The sequence below is a fragment of the Chiloscyllium punctatum genome, chromosome 48, assembly GCF_047496795.1.
Source record: "Chiloscyllium punctatum isolate Juve2018m chromosome 48, sChiPun1.3, whole genome shotgun sequence".
NCBI lineage: Eukaryota > Metazoa > Chordata > Chondrichthyes > Orectolobiformes > Hemiscylliidae > Chiloscyllium > Chiloscyllium punctatum.
Genome location: NC_092786.1, coordinates 62,283,458 through 62,289,457, shown reverse-complemented (window position 1 = coordinate 62,289,457; position 6,000 = coordinate 62,283,458).

Below are 6,000 nucleotides of genomic sequence, written 5' to 3'. Positions count from 1 at the left end.
GAGTGCTAACACATATTCAGTGTAGTCTGTTTACTCAGTTAGCTCTCTGTACAAAGTACACAGAAATAGGACTGTGTGCATCTGTGCTCTTGTAGCTGTGTAAATCTACTGTTGTAAGTGTTACGTGTAAACTTCATGATATTTGATTCAAAATGAACATTATTACATAGGCTAACGTACTGAATATTATCAGGTTCTACAACAACAAGACAGAATACAAGAAAGCGAGGGACAGCTTAGAGCATGACATCAAAAAGGAGCTGGTTATCAACTTCAGGGAGTGGAGTGGAGGACACACCTCTGTATCAATGGTGCTGAGGTGGAAGTGGTCAAGAGTTTTCAGTTCAATAGACAATAGACAATAGATGCAGGAGTAGGCCATTCTGCCCTTCGAGCCTGCACCGCCATTCAATATGATCATGGCTGATCATTCCTAATCAGTATCCTGTTCCAGCCTTATCTCCATACCCCTTGACTCCACTATCTTTAAGAGCTCTATCCAATCCTTTCTTAAAAGAATCCAGAGACTGGGCCTCCATTGCCCTCTGGGGCAGAGCATTCCACACAGCCACCACTCTCTGGGTGAAGTAGTTTCTCCTCATCTCTGTCCTAAATGGTCTACCCCGTATTTTTAAGTTGTGTCCTCTGGTTCGGCACTCCCCCATCAACGGAAATATGTTCCCTCCTGCCAGAGTGTCCAGTCCTTTCATAAGCCTATACGTTTCAATCAGATCCCCTCTCAGTCTTCTAAACTCAAGGGTATACAAGCCCAGTCGCTTCAGTCTTTCCGTGTAAGGCAATCCTGCCATTCCAGGAATTGACCTCGTGAACCTACGCTGCACTCCCTCAATAGCCAGAATGTCTTTCCTCAAATTTGGAGACCAGAACTGTACACAGTACTCCAGGTGTGGTCTCACCAGGGCCCTGTACAGCTGCAGAAGCACCTCTTTGCTTCTATACTCAATCCCTCTTGTTATGAAGGCCAGCATGCTATTAGCCTTCTTCACGACCTGCTGTACCTGCATGCTTGCCTTCATTGACTGGTGTACAAGAACACCCAGATCTCTCTGAACAGCCCCTTTACCTAATTTGATACCATTGAGGTAGTAATCTGCCTTCCTGTTCTTGCCACCAAAGTGGATAACCAGACATTTATCCACATTAAACTGCATCTGCCATGCATCTGCCCACTCACCTAACTTGTCCAGGTCACCCTGTAATCCCCTAACATCCTCATCACATTTCACCCTACCACCTAGCTTTGTGTCATCAGCAAATTTGCTAATGTTATTGCTGATACCATCTTCTATATCATTTACATATATTGTAAAAAGCTGCGGTCCCAGCACGGATCCCTGCGGTACCCCACTGGTCACTGCCTGCCATTTCGAAATGGAGCCGTTAATCACTACCCTTTGTTTCCTATTAGCCAACCAATTCTCTATCCAATCTAGTACTTTGCCCCCAATCCCGTGCGCCCTAATTTTACTCACTAACCTCTTGTGTGGGACTTTATCAAAAGCTTTCTGAAAGTCCAGGTACACTACATCCACTGGATCTCCCTCGTCCATCTTCCGAGTTACATCCTCAAAAAATTCAAGAAGATTAGTCAAGCATGATTTCCCCTTCATAAATCCATGCTGACTCTGTCCTATCCTGTTACTATTATCCAGATGTGCCGTAATTTCATCCTTTATAATAGACTCCAGCATCTTTCCCACCACTGAGGTCAGACTAACTGGTCTATAATTTCCTGCTTTCTCCCGCCCACCCTTCTTAAAAAGTGGCACAACATTAGCCGCCCTCCAATCCTCAGGAACCAACCCCGATTCTATTGAACTCTGGAAAATAATCACCAGCGTATCCACGATTTCCCGAGCCACCTCCTTTAGTACCCTGGGATGCAGGCCATCAGGTCCCGGAGACTTATCAACCTTCAGACCTAACAGTCTCTCCAACACCAAATCCTGGCAAATAGAAATTCCCTTAAGTTCAGGTCCTTCAGCCACTGTTACCTCAGGGAGAATGCTTGTGTCTTCCCCAGTGAACACAGATCTGAAGTACCCATTTAATTCCTCTGCCATTTCTTCTTTCCCAGTAATATATTCCCCTGCTTCTGTCTTCAAGGGCCCAATTTTTGTCCTAACCATTTTTTTTGCCTTGGACATACCTAAAAAAGCTTTTACTATCCTCCTTTATATTCTTGGCCAGTTTACCTTTGTACCTCATTTTCTCTCTGCGTATTTCCTTCTTACTAATCCTCTGTTGTTCTTTAAAAGCTTCCCAGTCCTCCGTTTTCCCGCTTATCTTCGCTAAGTTATACTTTTTCTCTTTTAACCTTATATGTTTCTTTACTTCCCTTGTCAGCCACGGCCGCCCATGTCTCCTCCTGGGATCTTTCTTCCTTTTAGGAATGAACTGATCCTGCATCTTCTGCATTATACACAGAAATATCCGCCATTGTTCCTCCACGGTCTTCCCTGTTAAGGTATTAAACCATTGAACTTTGGCCAGTTGCTCCCTCATAGCTCCATATTTCCCTTTATTCAACTGAAATATTGTCACTTCAGATTGTACCCACTCCCTCTCAAATTGCAGATTGAAGCTTATTGTATTATGGTCACTACTTCCCAATGGCTCCTTCACTTCGAGGTCACTGACCAATTCTGGTTCGTTACACAATACCAGATCCAGAATCGCCTTATCCCTGGTCGGCTCCAGCACCAGCTGCTCTAAAAATCCATCTCTGAGGCACTCCACAAAGTCTCTTTCTTGAGGCCCGATACCATCCTGATTCACCCAGTCTACCTGCATGTTAAAATCCCCCATAACAACTGTAGTAACATCTTTGCGACAAGCCAATTTCAGCTCCTGATTCAACTTACCTCCAACATCCAGACTACTGTTTGGGGGCCTGTAGATGACTCCCATGAGGGTCTTTTTACCCTTAGTGTTTCGAAGCTCTATCCACACTGACTCTACATCCCCTGACTCTAGGTCCGCCCGCGCAAGGGACTGAATATCCTCCCTTACCAACAAGGACACCCCACCCCCTCTGCCCGTCAGTCTATCCTTACGATAACACGTGTAGCCTTGAATATTCATTTCCCAGGCCCTGTCCCCATGAAGCCACGTCTCAGTTATCCCCACAATATCGTATCTGCCAATTTCCAAAAGAGCCTCAAGCTCATCCACCTTGTGTCTAATGCTTCGTGCATTCATATATAGAATTTTTAATTTGTTACTGCTCTCACCCTTCCCCTCAACCCTTATTTCGCTCAACTTTACAGCATGATGCCTTTTCCAGTTTTCTGCTAACTTGATACAGTTGTCTTTCTTGACTTCTCTTGTTCTAACTACCCCTTCAATTTCCTTTTTAAACATCCAGCTTGTCCCCTCCCCCCCGCTACTTAGTTTAAATGTAGCGGTGTTGCAGCAGAAAACCTGCCTGCCAGAATGCCGATCCCTGTTCTATTAAGGTGCAAGCCATCTCTCTTGTAGAATTTATGGTTACCATAAAATATACCCCAGTGATCCAAGAACTTGAAACCTTGCTTCCTGCACCAGTTCCCCAACCACACGTTCAAGTCCATTATCTCCCGGTTTCTGGCCACACTAGCCCGAGGAACTGGAAGCAAACTGGAGATAACCACCTTGGACGTCCTGCTTTTTAGCCTTCTTCCTAGTTCTGCGAAGTCTCGCTGTAGTATGTTCCTCCTCTTCTTCCCGACATCATTTGTGCCGACGTGTACCACCTAGGTGTAAATATCACCAACAATCTATCCTGATCCATCCACCTCGACGCTGAAGTCAAAAAAGCACACCAACATCTCTACTTCCTCAGAAGGCTAAAGAAATTCAGCATGTCCACAGTGATGCTTAGAAATTTTTGTAGATGCACCACAAGAATCGTCCTATCTGGATGCATCACAGCTTGCAACTGCTCTGCCCAGAACTGCAAGAAATTCCAGAGAGTCAAGACTGCAGCCATTCCATCACAAAAACTAGCCTTCCTTCCATTGACTCCATCTACACTTCCCTCTGCCTCGGGAAAACAGCCAACATAATCAAAGACCCCTCCCAACCTGGTTATACTCTCTTCTACCCTCTTCCATTGCATAGAAGATACAAAATTTTGAAAACGTACCAATCAATTTTAAAAATAGCTTCTTCCCCATGGTTATCAGACTATGAACAGACCTCTCTTACATTAGTTGATCTTTCTCTGCACCTTCTCTGCAGCTGTAACACTGTAGTCTGCATTCTGTTCTGCTACCTCAATATACTTACGTAAGATATGATTTTATAGAACATAGAAAAGTACAGCACAGAACAGGCCCTTCAGCCCACGATGTTGTGCAGAGGATTATTCCTAATCTAAAATAAAATAACCTAACCTATGCATCCCACAATTCACTGCTGTTCATGTGCATGTCCAGAGTCACTTAAATGACCCTAATGACTCTGCTTCCATCACCAGCGCTGGCAACGCATTCCATGCATTCACAACTTTCTGCGTAAAGAACCTACCTCTGACGTCTCCTTTATATCTTCCTCCTAATATCTTAAAACTATGACCCCTTGTGCCAGTCAATCCTGCCCTAGGGAAAAGTCTCTGGCTATTTACTCTATCCACGCCTCTCATTACCTTGTATACCTCGATCAGGTCTCCTCTCTTCCTCTTTCTCTCCAGAGAGAAAATTCCGAGCTTGGTCAACCTCTGTTGTTGTGGTTCTGTTCGCCGAGTTGGGAATTTGTGTGGCAGACGTTTGGTCCCCTGTCTAGGTGACCTCCTCAGTGGTTGGGAGCCTTCTGTGAAGCACTTCTGTGATGTTTCCTCCGGCATTTATAGTGGTTTGTCTCTGCCGCTTCCGGTTGTCAGTTCCAGCTGTCCGCTGCAGTGGCCGGTATATTGAGTCCAGGTTGATGTGCTTATTGATAGAATCTGTGGATGAGTGCCATGCCTCTAGGAATTCCCTGGCTGTTCTCTGTTTTTGGCTTGTCCTATAATAGTAGTGTTGTCCCAGTCGAACTCATGTTGCTTGTCATCTGCGTGTGTGGCTACTAAGGATAGCTGGTCGTGTCGTTTCATGGCTAGTTGGTGTTCATAGATACGGATCATTAGTTGTCTTCCTGTTTGTCCTATGTAGTGTTTTGTGCAAAACCAATGCAGTGTACAAACTCCCATGCAAGGACTGTACAAAACATAGGACAAACAGGAAGACAACTAATGATCTGTATCTATGAACACCAACTAGCCACGAAATGACACGACCAGCTATCCTTAGTAGCCACACATGCAGATGACAAGCAACATGAGTTCGACTGGAACAACGCTACTATTATAGGACAAGCCAAACAGAGAACAGCCAGGGAATTCCTAGAATCTGTGGATGAGTGCCATGCCTCTATCAACAAATACATCGACCTGGACCCAATATACCGGCCACTGCAGCGGACAGCTGGAACTGACAACCGGAAGCGGCAGAGACAAACCACTATAAATGCCGGAGGAAACATCACAGAAGTGCTTCACAAGAGGCTCCCAATCACTGAGGATGTCACCTAGACAGGGGACCAAACGTCTGCAACACAAATTCCCAACTCGGCGAACAGAACCACAACAACGAGCACCCGAGCTACAAATCTTCTCACTAACTTTGGTCAACCTCTCTTTGTAAGACAAGCCCTCCAGTCCAGGCAGCATTCTGGTAAACCTTCTTTGCACTCTCTCCAAAGCCTCCGAATCTTTCCTATAATAGGGCAACCAGAACTGGACACTGTATTCCAACTGTGGTCTTTCCAGGGTTTTGGAGAGCTGCAGCAAAACGTTGCAGCACTTGAACTCGATCCCCTTGTTAATGAAAGCCAAAACACCATATGCTTTCTTAACAACCCAATCCACTTGGGTGGCAACTTTGAGGGATCTGTGCACTTGAACACCAAGATCCCTCAGTTCCTCCACATTGCCAAGAATCCTGTCTTTAATCCTGTACTCAG